This window comes from Eretmochelys imbricata, chromosome 1, assembly GCF_965152235.1.
Source record: "Eretmochelys imbricata isolate rEreImb1 chromosome 1, rEreImb1.hap1, whole genome shotgun sequence".
Lineage (NCBI taxonomy): Eukaryota > Metazoa > Chordata > Testudines > Cheloniidae > Eretmochelys > Eretmochelys imbricata.
The window spans coordinates 310537389-310559696 of record NC_135572.1 but is presented as its reverse complement, the minus strand read 5'-3'; positions in this window follow the sequence as shown (position 1 = coordinate 310559696).

Sequence of the window (22308 nt, the reverse complement as noted above, 5' to 3'; positions counted from 1 at the left end):
AAGCTACACTTTGAACACTTACAGGTTATTATAATTTCTATTTAGTAAGGAAAGTAATACTTTTATTATGTCCTTATCTTTCAATGTTAATTTTTTTTCTACTCAGTAACCAGAGTCAAACCATAAGCTGTTCAAATCTATGACATTCTTATAAGTATAACTTCCACTCTATCCTTTATGTTGACATTTACCATTAACTCATCACAAACTCAGATTCTATTTAGTGTGTGTCCATGTGATACTTCCATAGAGATCAAAGATGCAAAATTAAAGCCTACTCATGCATAATTTGGAACCTAAAAATTCTCGAATATGTTGGCATTGTCCCTTATACAAAGGGTGACTTTGGTCGCACAGTCTATTTGTGCTCCCAGTTTGCACTATGTGTGGAGAAAATCCTTGGGATAATGGATCAGATTCTCATTTTCACAAAGGACTCTATACTGCCAAAATAACATAAATTGGCCTCAGGGTAAATGAGAATCAGGTCCAGTATTGGGGATATAATTTCTTATCTCAGCCAATGGTGCCTAGGTTTCTATCTTCATGTTCTTGGGACAATCACCAGGAAAACTCTTGCACTCATAAATCTCACATTTTGGTTGACATTTCTATTGTTCCACTGTCTCCAGGGACACAAAGATGTCATATCCATCGCGGATTTTCAGGGAGTTGTAATTGTGTTGTATGAATGGTCTGGGTTAACCTAATCACTGATTGAGTCAGTTTAAATATTAATGGAAACCCCATGCAATAGCTTTTCTTTAACTAAGAATTTTTAATTTTTAAATGAACTCCCACCATACCTTTTTCATTAGATCCTGGTGATTAAAAAAGTAGGCTTTAAGGAAAGGTGGAGGCCAGAATGAGCACAGGTATTAAAAAAGTAATTACTCAGGATAAACATACAATTTCTCAGATGATTTATATTTAGCCTAGTTTATGCCTTAAGTTAAATTAATTTTGTTTTAACAAACTAATATTTGTAGTTCCTGAACAACCTCTACACCAGACGCTATTATTTTTTAGAGAAAGAAAGAAGCAAGTAAAAGAGGAACATGGATGTGTTTTACTCTGTACTATGGGCCACAGTGGTTCAATTCAATGCCCTTCTTTTGAATGCTGTTAGCTTCAGAAAGAGGAGAGAGTCATATCAAATATAGATTAGGACTACCATTATTTGCATAATGACAATAGTTGAGTCCCATTTGAAAACAGAACACAAATTTCCACATATCTAATATCCTGGTAAATCTTGGAGACAGATTTTCTGAAGGGGATAGGTTCTTTTAAAGTCTGAGCTGGACAAGGGGTAAAGAGCAAGAGTGATCTACACATGTCCTCTTGCTCTGCTGTGTGGACAGGATTAATGTCCATATTCTCTTTGAATGGGGGCTAGATTCAAGCTGCCATATGGATTGCAACTGTTTTAGGAATAGATACAGTGGGTGAATAGTAACTTCAATGCATAGTCACTTTACCATTATGTACTACAAGGCACACTTGTATGGGATGGTAGAACTGGTTCAAGCAAAATAAAAATATTTGTTTAACCTTTTCTCATCCCCTCCCCTTTTAAATTAAATGAGCCTCTGAATCCTGTGTCAAATTGCTGAAATGTAGAAACTGACAGCTGAACACCGACTCACTTAATAAATATACTGAACATTGCCAACATTTTCACTTCAAGAAAGAGTAAGGATGATGAAACCTCAACTTTAAAGCTTTGGTTTTTAATATATGCATGTGACCAGTGTTCTCCTCAGTAACCAGAGTCAAACCATAAACTGCTCAAATCTATGACATTCTTGTAAGTATAACTTCCACTCTATCCTTTACATTAACATTACCATTAACTGGAACAGTGGCCAATGGGAGCTGTGGGGGCAGAGCCTATGGGCGCAGGCAGCGCAAACCGCGCAGAGCGCCTGGCTGCACCTCCGTCTAGGGGCCAGAAATGCCGGCCACTTCCAGGAGCAGCGTGGAGCCAGGGCAGGCAGGGAACCTGCTTTAGCCCTGCTGTGCCACCGACTGGGAGCTGCCTGAGGTAAGCGCTGTCGGTTGGAGCCCACACCCCAAACCCCCTACCCCAGGTTGGAACCCCCTCCTGCATCTTAACTGCCTCCCAGAGCCCACACCCTGAATCCCCTGCCCCAGGTCAGGACCCCCTCCCACACCCCAACTCCCTCCCAGAGCCCACACGCCCTCCCGCACTCCAAACCCCTACCCCACCCCAGAGCACATACCCTCAGCTGGAGGCTGCACCCTTTCTTGCACCTCAACCCCCCACCCCAGCCCTGAGCCCACTCCCATACTCCAAACCCCTCATCTCCAGCCCCACCCCAGAGCCCACACATCCAGCTGGAGCCCTCACCCCCTCCTGCACCCCAAACCCCTGCCCCAGTTTGGAGCCCACTCCCACACCCTGAACCCCTCATTTCTGGCCCCACTCTGGAGCTTGCACCCCCAGCTGGAGCCCTCAACCCCTACTGCACCCCAACCCTGTGCCCCACACAGTTAAAGTGAGTGAGGAGGGGGCGGGAGAGCGAGCAACGGAGGGAGGGGGAGCTGGAGTGAGTAGGGGACGGGGCCTTGAGGAAGGGGCAAGGGCAGGGCAATGTTGTTCGGTTTTGCACAATTAGAAAGTTGGCAACCCTACTGGATGGAGGTATGTGTAAGATCTAATATAGGCCATATTTCTTGCACATAATTTTCAAGCATTTTCTTGGACTCTTCACCCCCTTTTCTGTATCCAGTAGTTTTATCTCTATATACTCATATAACCTGACAGGTTTCTACACCCCATTTTTGCCTTATGGCCTACATCATTTGTCTTGTGTCCAGCCCCTAGGTTCTGTTTTTGGACACGTGTATTTTTATCATGGTGGCCATTTTGAAAACAAAGTTTTTTTAAAAGATTATGCAATTTAATCTTTACTTGGGGCAATTAAAATGAGAGTAAATAGAGATTTTATGCCTCTTCCTTGTGATGGCGTCCAGTTTGCAAATTAATTCCAATTCTGCAGTTTCAAGTTGGAGTCTGTTTCTGAAGTGTTTTTGTTGAAGAATTGCCACTTTTAGGTCTGTTATTGAGTGACCAGGGAGATTGAAGTGTTCTCCTATTGGTTTTTGAATGTTATAATTCCTGATGTCAGATTTGTGTCCATTTATTCTTTTGCGTAGAGACTGACACCATCAAATTAGGCCTAATAAAGACTGGGAGTGGTTGGGTCATTATAAAACCTAATTTCCCCCATACTCTTACTCACACCTTCTTGTCAACTGTTTGAAATGGGCCACTCTCATTACCACTACAAAAGTGATTTTTCCTCCCTTGGTATCCTAATGTTAATTTAATTGTCTTGTTAGACTGACCTCCCACTTGATAAGACAACTCCCATCTTTTCATGTGCTGTGTATTTATGCCTGCTACTGTATTTTCCACTCCATGCATCTGATGAAGTGGTTTCTAGCCCACGAAAGCTTATGCCCAAATAAATTTGTTAGTCTCTAAGGTGCCACAAGGACTTCCCATTGTTTTTGCATAACCTAAATATGAGTCTACAGTGTAACACTGTTACAAAAAAAGTGAACATCATTCTGGGATGTTTTAGCAGGAGTGTTGTAAGCAAGACATGAGAATTAATTCTTCCACTCTACACTACGCTAATTAGGCCTCAACTGGAGTATTGTGCCCACTTTGGGGGGCGCCACATTTCAGGAAAAATGTGGACAAATTGGAGAAAGTCCAGAGAAGAGCAACAAAAATGATTAAAGCTCTAGAAAACATGACCTATGAGGGAAGATTGAAAAAATTGAGTTTGTTTAGTCTGGAGAAGAGAAGACTGAGAGGGGACATGATAACAGTTTTCAATTACATAAAAGATTGTTACAAGGAGGAGGAAGAAGAATTGTTCTTCTTAACCTCTGAGGATAGGACAAGAAGCAGTGGGCTTAAATTGCAGTAAGGAAGGTTTAGGTTAGACATTAGGAAAAACTTCCTAACTGTCAGGGTGGTTAAGCACTGGAATAAATTGTCTAGGGAGGTTGTGGAATCTCCATCATTGGAGATTTTTAAGAGCAGGTTAGACAAACACCTATGAGGGATGATCTAGATCAGCGTTTCTCAAACTGGGGTCCACGAGGGTACTCCAGGGGGTCTGTGGGTCCTACTGATCAACTTCTCCCCCTCCGTCCCTCAGCTCCTCCCCCTCCCTCCCAGTGCCTTCTGCATGCCAGGGAACAGCTCTTCAGCAGCATGCAGGAGGTCCTGGGAGAGAGGGGGATGAGTGGGAATGTGATGTGCTTGAGGGAGGGGAAAGAGGTGGGGAAGAAGAGGTGCAGGGGTGGACTGGGGATGGGAAGAGGTGGGGTGGGGCCTTGGGGAAAGGGGTGGAGGGCTTGGGGAGTCTGTGAAAATTTTTAAATCAAAATGGGGGTCCTCAGGTTGCTAACGTCTGACAACCACTGGTCTAGATAATACTTAGTCCTGCCATGAGTGCATGGGACTGGACTAGATGACCCCTTGAGGTCCCTTCCAGTCCTGTGAATCTATACATACAGTATTGGGACTGAAATATATACATATAAATATAAAAAAGCACAGGGATTGCAGTGATGATAGCCCATTATATGGGATGCATCAGCTGAGGGACTCTTTTTGTACCTTATCCCACATTCCTATGTAAGGGTCTCAGATAATCTAGCCTTTATGTTTTAATGTAGTGTGTTCCACAGCATATCAGAATTTCCTGTGGAATGGAAATTCTGGTTTCTAAACAGCTCTAGATTTGGGTAATATTTGCCTTTCTTTTAGATTGTGAGCTCTTCAGGGCAGACATTTTGTCTTTATCCGTATCTTGTACAGAACCTGCAGAACTGTCAGCATTTTACAAATAAGTAACAGCAATTGTATAAATTAGTGGCTCATAACTAGAGCTGGAGGAAGTGGGAGGAAGTCTACACATGTCAATGGAGTTGCATCCTCTTACACCAGGTCTGAATTGGGCCAATAGATAAATTCCCCAGGGTATAATGCTCTTTGTTACTGAAACAAAATGAATTAGACTAGTTTTTTCAGTGTGACTTTCACAGTTGAAAGACTAATAGTTTTCCAGGTTCTAACATTAAAATTTTTGACACTACTATATTATGATTTTTCTTTCCCTGTTAACTAGTACAGTTCAGTCAGTGTTCATTTTGTATGAAATAACATTATTAGCCTCTCATGCTGTATGAATTTCATTTTCAAACATTGATAAGTACTGATTGGCATTTGTATTCAAGTTGCAAGTGATTTGTATTGAACCTAATGCAATGTTTGACAAATCAAAATCTAAACTTCTCATAGCTGTTTTCTATCTCTCAGCAGTGCTGTTAACATTAGGTTTTAGAACAAATTTAAAGGAATTAACAGATGTATACTATTTGCACACTGTCTCAGCTGAAAGTCCTATTTTCTTCAGTTAGTGGCTTTAGAACCGGAGGCTTCATGGAAGGCCAATTTAGTGCATTATATAATTCTTTGAAATTTTGTTATGAATCACTTTCTCTCTTTACAATAAAGATATTCATTACACTTCAGTACAGAGTACACATTTCATTGTCAACCATGACATTCTCTTAGCCCTTTGACATATTAAATAATATGGAACTCAAATTGCAATCTGTTAAGTACACCTTTTAAATTGGCCCAGCTAAGCAGTCTCATAGCTTACATTTTATGGTTAAAAGAATCCTGTCAACCTTTTTCATCTTAATTGTGATCATCACAATTCAAAGTTAATCGGGGTCATGAAGTGACAAAGTCAGTACTGTTGCTTTTACTTTCTCTGACTTCAGTTATGTTCAAAATGAAAGGTCGGTGTCCTATAGTAAGGCAACAGTCATCCCAGATAGGGCTATACACTACATTCCACCTCAAGTAATGAAAGAAAGAAAGTAGAAAAGGATTTGTTGGCTTACTAAAGTAAATAACAGGTATGGCTCCATAAGATCGCATTAACATGTATGAGCCTGCATTAGGCCTTGCAATCAATGACTTTCTAAAGCCAAGCCAATAGAAGTGGGAATGAGGATGATGGAAAAGGTGAAGGATCTTTTCACACTTTATAGAAGTTCCCTCCGGTGGTTTTAATATAGACCTAGTACCCCAAACCTTAGACTGCTGTTCTCCTAAAGGAGGACTTTGAGATCCCTTCTGTTTTTGATCTCCTCTCACTCCTGTGGAGAAAACACATTGTCTTATGAAGCACAACAGAGTGAACCCTTCTAGCATAGATTTAAAGTCAACAAAACAACTTTATTATAAAAAGGTCATTTTTGTACTGAAGGGAGAAGACAGACCATAGAATGACTCATAGAATGAAAACTTATCCTAGATAACCTAACAGGAATCGTACTTCTCTATCCTCTAGCCAGAGCAGATTGTTCACTACAATAGCTGTTCTTGTTCTTTGGACGAAACAGTCTCTAGACAAAGAAATAAACAATACACCACACATTGGAGAGTTTAATATGTGCATATTGGAAATGCTACTTGAGGATATGTCTACACTGGAGATGGAGATGTAATTTCCATCTCAGGTAGACATGCCCACACCCGAGCAGGAACTTGCACCTCCAGCTCCAGTGTAGACATACCCTTAAATTGAGCAGGTGGTGAAATACGATTGGATGCATCTAGTAAGGATGGTGGCCATTTCCTACTGTTTCCAAACTGAAACAACAGTCTGCCGTCAGGATGGCTGCCATGTCCCTAAAGTCTTGCCATGTGACAAGAGGCTGCCTCCAGCAAAGGTGTCAACATTTTCCATTGTTCCCTTTGATTGAAGACTGCTACCTTTTCACTAAAGCCACTCAACCTTCAAATCTGCCAATAGGTGACAAAAGCATTACAACCACAGCAACATTAGCAGATATTCAATGTTGACATGCACTAGTTAAGTGTGTGGTGTGTTAATTATGTGTGATGGAAGTAAGAGGGTCACAATTCAGGCTTTGCGTTATACTCGGAGGGAGATTAATATTTGTATGGAGTGTATTTTCTTGCATGCCGGAGGCAGAGAACATGTTGAGTTGTTATTGTTAGTGGAAAAGAATTATAGGGGCATTAGAGTATAGTTAAGAGGTGTCCCATAACTTGCGATTTCCTTGAGAGGATGTCACACTTACCCTACCTTAATTCCTTCTCAAACTATTTTTAATAACGGTGGCCCCCATATTCAACGTGTAAATATCCATATAAATGTGTATGCATGTGCACATACAGTTCCAGACAAACACTGTCTTAACATAGAATTAAAACCCCATCCATCCCCTTGGTCCACTCTATCAGTTGGCATCAGGAGGTTCCTGGGTCACAGCTGAGAGTATGTATCAAATGTAAAGCTAGAAATCTTAAAGGGATGCTGTAATCATCCCCAAATCATGCATTACTAATTCCGAAAACTCAGAGTTAAGGATACCCGTAAAATAAATCCAAACATGTTAAGAAATGAACAGTTATGGCATTATAGTCTTAACTCTGTCTTGCAGGAATGCCATGCAATGAGCATATGATTATGATTAAAGCATTTTTGTGTTTGTAATTCCACATAAGGTTAAGTTGGTTTTAAAATAATCATTTGATTTTTCATATTTCTGACCTTGATGACATCACTACAATTCATAACCATCACATATGTTGTGTGTGAGATTACAGATGTGTACATGTTAATTTTCATATAAGGCTAGATACCTAAGCATATGAAACAAGGCCTATTAATAGATGTAGCTATTTTTAATAAGTATGAACTTTTAGAAAAAAGAACAAAAGATATTCAATATTAAGTCGATTTATATGGGTTGATGAGTTACAGTAAGTCAAGAATAGTTTGTAGTTGATGGTGGAATTCTCTTATTAAGTCCTATCTGGGGTTCTGTGTTTTCAGAGGTTGGTGCCTTATTTTAGTCAATTTTTTTCTTTTGATAGCCTTGTTATGACAAATAAATGAACACGGGACTAAATGAACCTGAAGTCAGAAGGCCAGCATGTCTACTGCACTGAGCTTCTGCACTATCTTCTAGACATGCAAGCCTACTTCATTTCTTTTAAGGATACATATCCAAATTTTTTACTATCACTAAACCAGGATAGTATCCATGTCATAATAAATCACTACCATAGCAGTGACAGTGACAAAACAAACACTGGATTGTGACATCACTGAGTGGGTCAAACAGGCTGATTAAAATAAAATGATACATCTATTTATACCATAGTATGGTTGTAACTCAACAAAGCATTTAAGCATATGCTTCACTCTAAATATGTTTAAGCTTGCTTAAGTTTATTGCTGAATTGGGGTTTATATTAGTAAATCAGCAGTACAGAGAAAGGATAAACCAAGAAGGATATGACATTTCAATAGGATTCTGGTAAAATGTAACCAATCAATTCATCTGCTGGTGACTTCTTAATTAGATGTACTAAGTAAACGAATAAAAGTACTAGATATACATAGAAAAATCTGCATAGTGGCCTAAATTTTTTTATCTTTTGCAGAATTATTTTAGATGGTAGCTATCTGAAAAGGCTGGTTCTTTATGGAATGTTCACTTCACTATCTAAGGCCAGCTATATGGTAAAGCAGATCAACTTTTATCACAGCTGAGTCAACATTTATTTCATTCAAAAATTTATCATTCACTTGAAAGAACTTGGCATCTGGAAAACCCTATTATCAATCACTTTACTTTTATAAATTATGGAAGTATCTGAGCCTCGTATTTGTTGTACTGTAAATGGGGGTGGGGGGGAGAAAAAGGAAGATTTAATACTTAAAACTGTGAGATGGTCTAATTTGATAGAGACAGAGCCATGAAATGCCTAAAGGAATTTAAACATGGGAGAACTGCAGTTTTCAATTACTAGTGTTAGAGATCTCTGCTGTTTTGCTGTCATATTGCATTGATGTGTGCAGGGTGTGAAGGAAGTCCCAAAGGGTTTTCTTTAAATGGAATAAGTAAAAGTGCCACCACAGGTTTTTTCACCTTTCCAATGAGCAGAAAGTTGATTCCATTTCATTTAAGCCAGCATGCGAAGGGAACAAAGAATACCAAAAGGGATACCAAAAAAACGCAAAACCGTAGAGTAAGGCAAGTTATATTGCTTCTATAATGGAATAATTCTGTAACGTTTAAGGCTGATAAATACCATGGTCCTGATCCTCCAGGTAAATTACCCACAAGTGTCTAACTCACATGCTAGTCCCATTGATGTGTGTTTACACTACATTTCTCTTTAAGTTTCACAAGACTTTTTAATCTTGCATTGTGGCCATAAAAGCAAGTTTCAAAGTTCTGAAACCTGCAAACGTGGATCCAAGGGGACTACTTCTATCAGTAAAGTTAAACAAGTGTTTAAACATTTGCAGGATCAGGGCCCATGACTGTTGGGTGACTGTCTTCTGATCCTTGATTCCAGTGGGAGTTTTGCCTGAGTAAGGACTCTGGGTCCAGGCCCCAAGTTTTTAAATATACAACTCCTTTTTGCAGCCTAAACTCAGTTATTTCATTGGCCAATATAATGGTACAGTGGGGGGAAATACACATCTGATCTTGCAAAAAATTCCTGTATTTTGTGTCAAAGAGGCGTAGGACATCAACATTATCAACATTTTGAACTCTGCAGTGGTTTTACTTTATTGATATAATGTGAGATACAGAAATATAGCGAAGCCTAAAGAAAAATTAAACTCACGAAGTGAAAACAGTTTATACAGAGATAACAACTGATCTGCATAGCTCTTTATTTAACATTAATGGTTTTCCTAACTATGATAGAATGAACATAATGTTGATTAGAGAAAAGATTTCAGAAAATTATTTAAAAGGCTGTAGGCCATTCCTCTACAATGCCCATGCACATTTCCAAGATAATAAATCCTTAAACGCTGTGAAAGTGATGCATTAGTGAGTGTCAAAATTATCATTTGTCCCAGACAAGCTGGTAGTGAGTGTGCATATGTTATTAGTATGTGGTCTGATATAAATCGGTGAAAAATGACTTTGAGCAAAGAGTCACTCCAGTAAAACATATTTTATAATGCTTTTTTTCTGGAGATTGGATGACAAGAGCAAAACTTGGGACATGAAAAATATTTAAAAAATGAAAGCATTTGAGCAAAGGTAGACTGTTGTGACCTTTTTAAGACTAGCCCTAGGAGAAAAGGTTCCTTTACACCTTAAAAAAGACGTGTTATGCACCACGGTATCCTGTGGAAATGTTTAGGATAGGGTATCTAGGGTATCAGGCCAAATTCGCTCCTGATGGAACTCCTCTGAAGTCAATGTATTTACCGCAGGGATGAATATGGCTCGTTGTCTTTTTGACTTTCATATCACTCAAATAAGCAATAAAAGGGAAAGAGCTAGATGAGAAAGCACAGCTTAGTCAGAGAATGATGTGGCACACAGCTTACTTTTTATGAATTTTAAGAGAGCTATAAACAGAAATATAAAATCAGCATAGCTTCACTTTTGAAAGGGGGTTCTTTGTTAGGGATAATACAGAAGTAGACAGAAAAACTGAAAATCTGTACGGACCAGTTCAGTGGCTCATTCATGTGGGATAACAGAGGGTTTCTGTGCTGCCACCCTTTTGTTCTGTATGCATCCGAGGCCAATCTGAGGAGTTAGTGAGGAAATTAGGTTTCCGTATGCTGATAATATCCATCTTTAGATGTCCACCTTGTCCTCTTCAGAAGCAGCAATAAAATCTCCTTCTCCGTGTTTTGGTTTTTTTAGAATTTAGGGCCTAGATGAGAGTGAGTTGACTGAGAATGAGTCCAGAGGTGATGATGATCAGAAGGTAGCAGGTGATGATGATCAGGAGAAAGCAGCTGGAGGATGGGCCTGAGATAAGAGCTGCTCTATGACTAAGAGTGGAGGTCCATGAAAATTTATACCATATGGGACTACTTGGATTCTCAGCTGCTACTAGATGAGCAAGTAGCAGCACTGACCAGGATAGTTTTCTTCCATCTGCATTTGAGCAGGTGACATTGACCTTTTGTTTTGCTTTCAGACCTCACTATTACAATCCATGCCTGTCATATCTCCAGATTAGATTATTGAAAGGTGTTCTTCATGTGGCTTCACTTTAAAATCAGTTCAGAAATTGATTTAGGGGCAGGTCCTCAGCTGATATGAAATTGTCCTTAACTCCACCGCAGTCAATGGAGTCATGATGAACACATGAAACTGCTGATCTGGGAGCTGGAGTGGCTGTGCGTTGTTTTGGGATAGAGTTTGAAGTGTTGAATTTGACTTATTGTTAATATTTGTATTACAGTATTTGGGCTCGGCCCATTTAGGCTCAGCCCCCATGGAGCTAAGTGCTGTACAAATACATACAAAGAGATGGCCCATGTCCCTTCAGCTATCTACCTAGCTTATGTAACCCTTCTGCCAGGTGGAACCGGCAGCAACCCGGGCTGGGTTCAATATCTAGGGGTTCCTTTTCAACAATACAACATAGGACCGGCTTGAGCCCCCACCCAGTAACCTGCGAAAATTACACACCACCCCTGGGCAACTCTGAGAGGCAATACTTCCCCACTCACAAGCACAGAGCCTGAGTGTAGAAAATAAACTTTTAATGAAAGGAGGGAAGTCACCTGACATTAACTAGGGAAAATGCCACAAGTGGGATTCATAATCATAAAACTGTGAGCAGGACACCCACCCCAGAGTGCGTGGGACAGTGCCTTCCGCCTCATGTTCTAGAGTTCTACAACCAAAAGTTACTTTCCTGTGCCCCTCTCTGCTCCCTCACCATACTCCACTCATGGTGTGTGTCCTTGGTCAGAGAGGACCCCGGGGTTCAGAGGCACATCTGTGTGAGTTCACCTCCCACCCAGGGAAGAAGGCACCTTGCTTTCTCCGCCATCTGAGCACTTGGTTTGGCTGGCCATCCTGCCAGCCACTGCTCCTCGCTGTCCTGACAGCCACGTTGCCTCACCAGCCACTCATTCACTGGCCAACTGTCAGCCACCTTCTGCTGCCACCTGTCGTGACCTCTGCACATCAGCGCTCAGTGATATTTAGCTCTTAGCAGACTGGACAGAAACACAATCCCACCACAACTGATCTCAGCTGATTGAGCATTTAAAATAACAAAGAGGCTCTAATGAAGCCTATTGAGCTCTTTCTTTGAACAGTGGGGAGGAACAGGTTAAACCAGGTTAAACCCCTAGAGAGAGTCCACCACCTGGCTGTGACATCTGTCCCCAACGCTCTTACTTGCACAGGGCTCTGGCATTCAAGCCCCTGGCTTAACAAGGTCCTTTCAACTGAGGGTGACCCCCCCACAGTTGGGACAGGTTAAGCACAGTTCTGCTCCCTTTCATTCATGCCATAATGCCAAAATGTTGATAGCAGCATTTCACTACCCCTGCATTCCATACTAGAGTGATTTGTAACCCAACACCAGCCAAAGTTGATTATTTTCAGCAACACCGCTCTATCTGCTGGGTATCTAAGTAGAGTAGGTGCGTTCATGTAAATACAGTTTGCTCCTGAAGTCTCTCCCCGTCCCAGCTAGCTTTCAAGGGAGAATTCATCCAGTTCATTCAGATCCTGCTTACACTTACAGTCCAAGAAATCCATTAAAGTTGATAAAGACCTAAATGACCTAGATTAGCCTACCCAGAAAACTGCATATCCCTAAGTGACCCTGCCAGTGTTACAATCATTGGACACACTTGAGCTGGAGCTTCTTAGGTTTAAAGTAGAGGGAGATGTTGCCCCAGAGTATTCTCTGAGAGGGCCTCTTGGCTTTAAATTAATTATCCCATGATAGGGAGCTCATAGGGACAGGCAGCCTAGTAGTTACTGCACCCAACCTCTAGTCCCAGCCCTTTCTGTCAGGGTGGTAAAGATACCTGTTCCTGATCATAAGCCAGGGATCTTTGGCTTTCCACTCACATCTGGATCCACTGGGTCCCAGCCCAGTCCCATCCTCACATTCCACTGGGTCCCAGCCCAGGACCTGTGTAAGTGACACTGGCACGGTCCTCCCTGCAGAGACTCTAAATTGCTTCCCTCGGCTACTTCCTACCTATAGAGCCCTTCAGTTTGAGGCATGGCCCCTATAACCCAAGCAGTCAATTGCCTTACAACAAAAGATTCCAAAGCAGCAGGGCACTGGGAGTTCTCAAATTGGTGGTGGTTAGAGAAGGCTCTGCTTGAGGGTATTACCTGCTCTGCAATCCCCTCTCAGGCTCACTCCTCTATCTGGCTTCCTTGAGAAGGATTCTTCTCTCCTGAGGCCTGTTCATCACCTGTTGTCTAGGCTTCTGAGTGCCTTTTAACTCACTCCTCCAGTCAGAGCATGCTTGGTAGGCCCAGAGGGGCAGGGCTATCTGGGCTCAGTATTGTCTTTCAATCCCTTTGGGCTCAGTGTGGGGTTTGCATACCCTCTCACATCGCCTTTCCTGGATCCAAAATACCCTGAATTTGTTGATGCAAAGGGCATTCTGCAAAAATATCTTTTTGAACATGCCTTTGTGGAAGGCTGAAGTATGAGGGGATTTCTTATGGCAATGTGAGGGGTTGGGAGATTTTTTTGGTCATGTTCCTTACTGACTGACTGATTTATGATGAAGATGGGTGTGTGGGAAATCTACTCCTGTTTTATTTTTATGGCTTGTGTTTTTAATAGATGGTGGGATGCATAGAGCCTAGAATAGATGTCTTATAATGTGAAATCAAAACAAAGAAAATAATTTGATTGCAAATCACAGAAGTTACAAATATAAAGAGAAGTAGACAGATGAAAACATTTCCTGTTAAAGAAGCTTAAAACCTAGGTATTTTTGATGGTACTCAGGTGAACTAAATTTAGTTCCATCTGACATACCAAGTTAAGATTCTATTTTTAAAAAATAGCAATGAAATTAATTGTCTTGTTCCCCGACTCTATCTTGTGATGCATTGTCAGTTGAGATGCCATGAAATTATACATATTAATGTCAGTGTGAAGTGAAGTTATTTCCATTTACCATGTGCTTTACCTGCAGTACAGGATGCACAAATATTGCCGCTGAAGACTTGATGAGTAACACCTTTATTTATTATATCCATTAATTTGCCCCAGATTAGAATGGAACACCCATAGTGGTACACATGGCATCTGCATGAATATAAAATGAACTCCTCTTATCAGTGCTATTTATAATAAATAGCACATAAATTCATGATGGCAGAACACTTTCTGTCTCTGACCCATTTATCAACTGTGTAGAATACAAAAGCTACTTGCTACTTGGGAAAATAATTTTACTACCTAATGTTTAGAAAGTACCTTCCTCCAAAAGAACACCCACACACTCCATAAAGGTATGTAGAAGCACATGCTAAAACTCTTGCAAAAATCCCTGGACACACTACTGAAATGCAGTGACCTCTGAGGTGGAGCATGGCAGTTGTGTAGATTTACTATAGGCTGCTGAAGTGAAGAAATGTATCTATATGTAGAAGTGCCATGGCCTTCAATGACTAGCGAGTTATACTTTTAAATTTAAAGATGGCATCTGTGCCTTTTCATTACCTCTAAACATCCTACATTGGTTTAATGCTGGCCTACTGTACACGCATCGCCTGCCCTTGAACACTCAAGCAGGAGCAGGCACAATCTCATTCTGGACTTCAGAAACTAGGACTGGAGAGTCTATTCAATCCTAACTAGGGGGCGGGATAGCTTGGTGGTTTGAGCATTGGCCTACTAAACCCAGGGTTATGAGTTCAATCCTTGAGGGGGGCATTTAGGGATCTGGGGCAAAAATTGGGGATTGGTCCTGCTTTGAGCAGGGGGTTGGACTAGATGACCTCCTGAGGTCCCTTCCAACCCTGATATTCTATGGTCATATAACAGACATGACTTTCACCTATGATCATTTTGTCTCATACTAGCAGCATTCAGATTATTGATATATAGGTTTTTCTATGACATGCATTGTTGTAGTATCTGAGCACTTCAAAACATTAATGAATTCATCCTCATGCCATCTCTGAAGTAGGAAAATATTATCCCCATTTAATGGAGAAATACGGATATAAAGAAATTAATTATGTCCTGAGTTTCGGAGGTGCTGAGCACTCACGACTGCATTTGAAATCAACAGGACTCAGGCACCTGGCCTTTTTTATCTTGTCCAAGACTGCAGAGCCTGGAATAGAGCCCAGATCTCCTGAGGCCCACTCCAGCATTTTTACCAAAAGACATCCCATTCCTCTCGGAATATCATTCATGCCCTAATGGCACTTTCAGCCACATACTACTGTATCAATTTTGCTAGTAGTTAAAGAATAGAAAACTTAGAATTAAAAGTTACTAAGAGAATGCTTTTGACACACAAGCTCTGTTTCAACTGCACAGTGAAGTGGTTTATTGACAAATTTGATTTTGTTGCAAGGACCTAAGCGCTCATTGTTTACTGAATACCAACAGTGTATCTGGTATCTGACATGAGAAAAACATGGTTCCTAACTCCAAAGTGTTTACAGTCCAAATCCTTATGTAAAGTAGTGTTACCCCCTTTATACCCAAATAGCTATTCAAATTTCAAATTCGAAGGAGTCTGGTATTGTCTTTGATGGAATCTTGTTTATTTATAAGGAACATACAAAACTTCGCTTCTCTGAATGTAGGAGGAACCCAGAACAAAAAGGATCAGTTTCTTAACTTACAGCCCTATACCTCTTCACCAACACCAGACCCAAAAGCTCTCTCACCTTTTTTCCAGGGTCACACTATGCTCAGTAGTTATTGCTTGGCTTACTTGCTTTTTGTTCTGTTGCTCTCTCTCTGTTCTTGTCTTGTCTCAGTTTGAATGTTCTCTAACCCCTCTCTCTCCTCCACCCAAACACTCAGCAAAACCCCTCCAACCACTCAGTTCAAAGACTCCTGGGTGGGTTCAAAGACTCCTTTTGTCTTAGGTGGGAACTTGTGATTTACTTATCCTTACAGTTATGTTAATTGAAGGATGTGTTCTCACCCATCAGTCTCAGTGAGGTTTTATCTCTACCAATACAAGGTTTTCACCCCTCTCATAACGGTAGCAATGCCTTTGGATAACTAAGGTCTGGTCTAAACTAGAATTAGGTTGACACAAGGCAGCTTAGATCAACCTAACTATTGATGTGTCTAAACTTAAACTTTGCTCCCGCCAACAAAACTGGCCTGCTACACTGACTTAATAACTCCACCTCCACGAACGGTGTAGGGTCAAGATCGATGTAGTTATGTCAACGCAGTGTCATTGTAGATCCTGTGTTTTTTACATTGATTGTTACTGGCTTTTAGGAGCCATCCCACAATGCCCCACACTGACAGTTTGATCTGTACAAGCGCTCCTGGTGAGGACATGCACCGCTGACACAAGGAGCAAATTGTAGTCATGCACAGGCAATGTAGTTACTGCAGTGGCTGTATGCCAACATAAGTTAGGTTGACTTAATTTTGTAGTGTAGACGTGGCCTTATATACAGTCTGTCTTTTGTATACAGAACTAACATGCATGAGATAAACATGTTAAAAAGTTCTAGAAATATGTTACCATAAAGTTGAATGCAATTTACACAGCCAGATGATGAAAAGTTGTCTTAAAATCTGACTAAAATACACTGATAAATGGGTTACTAGTGTTCTTTTTCATTAGAAGAGTTTATAATAGGATCCCAGAGAAAATGGTCATGTGTCAGGCATATCATTGTTCTAAAAATATCTTCATTCTGATATCATTTGTAAAAAATGTATCTAATTCCAAAGTGCCACTTGTGCCCAGGTAACATTTTCCAGTTTATAGAATTATGTGATTTTTATTCTGAAATAGTAAGTCTGAAGAATGTCTAAAACACAAACCCCAAGTTTCAGAACGTTGAAGTACCTTATCTTTTGGAGGTGTGGGAAGGATTTCTAATAGCATGATTGTACACCACATTACAATTTAGAGTACTCTTGTCTTGAGCAAAATTTTGGCACAGTCTAGAGAATCTGACAATCTTTATTGCATTGCCTGAAAAGCAATTTAACTTGAAAGGCTTCATCTTCCCCAAATTGATACAAGTCGAACACATAAAAGAAGCTTTAGTTACTGCATGAAATTGACAGTTGGACTCTGAAGAAAAATTAAATATAGTCTACAAAAGACATTAAAATACATAATAAGCATAAGACAATCTCTAAATAGCAAAAGATACATTTCCATTTGTACCCAGAAATACTGGAATACAAAAAAAAAAGTTTTAACTATGGTAAATTAAACTCAGTGATGAGTAGTGTTGGTTGTTCCCGAACTTATACAATATTGTTCTTTTTATACTATTTAGGACTGATCCCAATCTAACCTACTGTTTATTAAACCCAAACATTTTGTTAAAAAAACCCTATCATCTATTTTTATAGAAATAATCTGATTAACTATAATTTAGTTAAGTGCTTTGACTTGCATCTATTTGGCTATATTTCATACTTCTATGGAATTACGTATTGTGCTTCTATTAAGGGATGTTTAAAAAGTAACAAAAGTCTTTGCCACTGGTTGGTTCATACTAAATCATTTGGCCTCTTGCACATACATTTTCAATGCTTGTTATGCTTTGAAAACTAAATGTATTCTGAGATTCACTGCAGGATCAACTTGTTCATAAATTAACGCAAAGAATGAGATACTACAGGTTGGCTGTATTAAAATCTATAAAACTATCACTCAGTCTTCGAATGCAGGAGATACTATAGCTTCAGGTTTTTATTTCTTTTTAAGTCCACGTAATTGGCTGATTGATAGAAGGGGCAGAGCAGAAAATCAAGTACAGAATAGCAACTGGACTAAAAATAGAAAAAAGTACTTTCTTTCATTCGTGAAATATACACCTGCAGTGGCATTGTGGGTGATTACCATTTAAAGTATAAAAACTGTGAAATAACACAAGCTTTTTGTCTCTTTAAAATATTGCAGTTGCAGATCTAATTAGTTATCTTAGAAGATAAAAATGTATTGATCTATTCCTGAATTCTGCATTTCATAATCCAATGAATCACATGGCATAACAAGACCTTATCATTTACCACTATGTGTAACTTACTTTGTTGACAGTTTTTAGCTGAGTAAAGTTTGCTCTTATATATGCTAAGTAATAAACTCTGGGGCTTACTCTAGGTGATTATTCTGGGTTGCCTTCATGTATTATTCTTTTGTCTTCTTTGCAATGAAGAAGCCTGCATAAGGCCATGAAAGCTCTGGAAACCGGATCCACATCAGTCTGATTGAGTCAGCAAGTAATCAACTTGTAGGGAAGAGCTCCAGATTTAACTGGATGAATAATCACCTCAAAAAGAATATTAGGTATAAGCAGATTAGAAGGGAAGAAGAGATCGATCAGTAAAGAAAGCAACATCTTGGAGGTTTAAGAATGTAGGGATAAAGTGAGTTTGGCAATTCTGAGTTAGATCTTTCAAAGGAAATTAAAATAAACAGTAGAAGCTTCTTTAGCCATATACATAGAAAGAGAAGAAGTGGGGCCAGTATGCAGCCAAGATGGGGTACAGATCAAAGATAATGTAGGAATAGCTGGAAATCTAAGTGCCTCAGTCTTCAGTAAAAATGATAATGCAGAACATGGGAGCAAAGATAGGATGGCAAATGAGAATGAGTGTATAGAAGTGGAAATTACCACATGTGACGTGGGGAAAAAAGCTCAGCATTTAATGCTCTGAAATTAAGGAAACCAGACAATCTCTGTCCCGGAATACTTGGAACTGCAAGTCTAGCAGCAAGGAGTTTTAATAACTATAAAATTGGGGGTGATACCATATGACTGGAGAATAGCAAAGGTAGTACCTATATTTAAGAAAGGAAAAAAGTGATCTGAGCAAGTACAGACCCATTAGTCTGAATTCAGTAAAACACAAGGCTGTAGAAAATGTTTTGAAGGAAATAATCTGGGACATGTTGGTAAATGGAAACTGGGATGAAATGCAACAGGGGTTTACCAAAGGTGGATTGTGCTAGACTAATCTGATATCTATCTTTGAGATGACTTATTCCTTAGACAAGAAAAATTCAACTGAGCTAATCTATGTGGACAACTATAAAGCATTTGACATGGTACCACATGAGAAATTAGATCATAGAATCATAGAATATCAGGATTGGAAGGGACCTCAGGAGGTCATCTAGTCCAACCCCCTGCTCAAAGCAGGACCAATCCCCAATTAAATCATCCCAGCCAGGGCTTTGTCAAGTCTGACCTTAAAAACTTCTAAGGAAGGAGATTCTACCACCTCCCTAGGTAACGCATTCCAGTGTTTCACCACCCTCCTAGTGAAAAAGTTTTTCCTAATATCCAACCTAAACCTCCCACACTGCAACTTGAGACCATTACTCCTTGTCCTGTCCTCTTCTACCACTGAGAATAGTCTAGAACCATCCTCTCTGGAACCACCTCTCAGGTAGTTGAAAGCAGCTATCAAATCCCCCCTAATTCTTCTCTTCTGCAGACTAAACAATCCCAGTTCCCTCAGCCTCTCTTCATAAGTCACGTGTTCCAGACCCCTAATCATTTTTGTTGCCCTTCGCTGGACTCTCTCCAATTTATCCACATCCTTCTTGTAGTGTGGGGCCCAAAACTGGACACAGTACTCCAGATGAGGCCTCACCAATGTCGAAACTGAAGACAGGGATTAATACAGAAAGAACTGGCTAAAGGGAGATGACAAGGTTGTCCTGAAAGGAGAGCTATCATTGAAGGTCTGGAAGGAGGTTACTGGTGGAGTTCCTCAAGTATTGTCTTGGGATATTTTACTTAATATTTTCATTAATGACCTTTGCACAAAAAGTAGGGGTGTGCTAATGAAGTTTGCTGATGACAGAAATTTGGAGGCATCGTCAATACAGAAGAGAGTTGGATAATTATACAGGATGAACTGGAAGATCTAGAGGACTGGAGCAATAGAAATGGGATGAAATGTAATAGTACAAAGTGTAAGATTGTGCACTTTGGGACTAACAACAAGAATTTGTGCTGTAAAATGGGGGCTTATCAGTTGGAAACAGCAGAGGAGGAGAATGACCTGGATATATTAACTGATCACAGTATGACTGTGAGCCAACAATGTGATCTGGTGGTGGGGAGGCATGGGAATGAGAAGGCAGATGCAAACTTAGGATGTATCATGTGAGGTGTTTCCAGTAGACATAGGGAAGCATTAATGTCATTGTACAATGTCATTATCAGGAACACTGTACAGTTCTGGTTACCCATGTTCAAGAAAGATGAATTCAAACTGGAACAGGTGCAGAGAAGGTCTATTAGGATGATCAGGAGGATGGAGAGCCTATCTTACCAGAGGAGACTCTTGGTATGACAACACAGGAATAAAAGACAGGTGGCACTGCCATGGCCGGCCCAAGTCAGCTGATTGGGCTCACAGTGCTAAAAATCACTGTGTAGAAATTTAAGCTCCTGGAAGTGGCCATCACACCCCTGTGGCCCCTGGGGGGGGGCATGTGGCTCAGCACACTGCCCCTCTCTGCAAACACCACCCCCGCAGATCCCACTGGCCGCAGTTCCTCATTCCCGGCCAATGGGAGCTGCGGAGGCGGTGCTTGCAGGCAGGAGCAGTGCACACAGACCCATGCCCCCTCCCTTCCCCCAGGGCCTCAGGGCATGCTGGCCAGTTCCAGGAGCAGCGCGTGGCCAGGGCAGGCAGGGAGCCTGCCTTAGCCCTGCTGTGCCACCGGACTTTTAGTGGCTGGAGATTGCGAATGACTGGCAGAGGCCCAGGATTGACCAGTCAATTGCGATCTACTGGTTGGTGACCACTGATATGCAGGATGAATGCAGAATGACCACCATAGCTTCTACTTAAGGATGCTTTACCACACATAGTAGAAAGTCCTTTAACATAAGGAAAACAAGGAGACTCCATACACTGATTTAATGTAATCTATGGAATCCTCTTATTATACTAAATTGCTATGTATATAGGAATTGAGATAGGAGGTAGGAAAAGCTACAGCAGCTGAAGTGATGACAGGAAACATAAGAACTGTCCTTGGCTGTCAGGATTGTTATGTTTGAACATTTAAAAGCAATGGAATCTCCAGAAGTAGCAGACCAAGGAAGCCCATAGAGCCTCATTGCACAGATAAGCCACAAAGCCTGCCAATTGTTTATCAGTGTCAGGATTGTTTAATTTGCGTGCCCTAAAGTTAAGATCCTAAATATACATTTAAGTGAATAAAAGAAACCTGATTTTCAGAGCTGTTGAGATTCTGTTGAAGTCAGAGGTACCTAGCACCTCTGAAAAAATCAGGTGAAAGCTTTTAATTAGGTGCTTAAATATGGATTTAGGTGATTAACTTCCAGATTTAGAAACTTTAGCCTATAATCTTACTGCAAACCTGCCATGGACAACAATGATTAATTGGTTTCAAGTCTTCACTCAGAAAGTTGTGCACAGGATCTACTGTATGATAAAAGCTTGGTACAGTATATCAAAGGTACTTTAGCAGAGCTTTGCCAAGTAATAAGACATGTCCCCCGACCATTGTAAAAGACAGCTTTAGTGCTACAGCAACAGGATTTGGATGAATAACCTATTGGGCTCTGCTTGCATGAGCAAGAAACAAAACAAACAAACAAACAATATTACAGGAGAAAGATGGAGAGAGCACAAGAACAGCATATCATGGAAATGTTGCACAAAATATATTTTATGGATGATAAACTAATGCCAAAGCTGAAATAAAGTGCAAAGACAGGATAATAATCTCTTTTTTATTTTAATGTCTATTAATATGCTGTACTCTGTATAATGCCATGAGAGGGATACAAATATATTAAGTGTTATATAATAACAGTGATCTTTAAACACAAAGTCTTTATTCAGGTAGAACTCCTCTTGGCTAACTGAGTGTCTAGAAGCAGGACAGAATTCAGTCAGGCCCCACAAGACTATGTGCCACTTTGTCGAACAGGAGACTAATGCCTTCAAAAGAGGGTGAAGTCGTATTTCTTTCCAGTTCTTCAAAATCTTTTCCTCTTTCTCTCAGTAAAGGTAAGAAACTCATATCAATTACAATAACTTCGCTGAAATTGTATGTACATTTTCTGTTTTAAGCAGCATAGAATTATTGGCCCAGATTTTCAGCTGCATTCAGGGAATGTAGAACACAGATGAGATGGGGTATAGAGACAGGTGGCTTTAAGCCACACCAGCATTCCCTTGATCCTGAAGTTCCTCTGCAGTGGTCCAGTCCC